The sequence below is a fragment of the Octopus sinensis genome, linkage group LG11, assembly GCF_006345805.1.
Source record: "Octopus sinensis linkage group LG11, ASM634580v1, whole genome shotgun sequence".
Taxonomy (NCBI): Eukaryota; Metazoa; Mollusca; class Cephalopoda; order Octopoda; family Octopodidae; genus Octopus; species Octopus sinensis.
Genome location: NC_043007.1, coordinates 59,410,000 through 59,410,675, shown reverse-complemented (window position 1 = coordinate 59,410,675; position 676 = coordinate 59,410,000).

Below are 676 nucleotides of genomic sequence, written 5' to 3'. Positions count from 1 at the left end.
TACCAGAAAAAACAAGACCGAACGTTTCGAGAAGTAAAACGATAATAATAATAATAACAATAATAATAATAATAATAATAATAATAATAATAATAATAATAATAATAATAATAATAATAATAATAATAATAACGAAAACAACAACCATAATAATAACAATGCCAAGCACTGGTTCTCAATACTACAGATTTGCTTCTCAGTTGCTTGACCGTAACCAGTTGAGCATATCCCTTCGCGGCTGACAATACGTTCATCTCTGATCACGAGCAGAAGTGGGGGATTATCAAAGGCATGTGTTCAAAAGAAGTTTTGGGAGTTTGAATTATTCACTTATGGAAACGTGAGTGTTTCGTTCAACATCCTTAAACAACCCTTCTTCGGGGACCTTTTGAGCGGGATGGGCTACTCCACCTGAAGAAAATTCCAACTGGGTCCCACCTGCAAGGTCTCATGCGCTGTTTACCTTCATATAAGATCGTATTGTCACGCACATATGATTGTGATGCATGTACCTGTTGTGCCCTCATCAGACGGGTAGTCAAGATGGGCATAATGGGCTTCGTATATTTGAACTCCAGTGTCACTTTGACGGCATGCGCTACTCACCCGCTCAATAATATAATAATAATATAATAATAATAATATAATAATAATAATAATAATAATAATAATAATA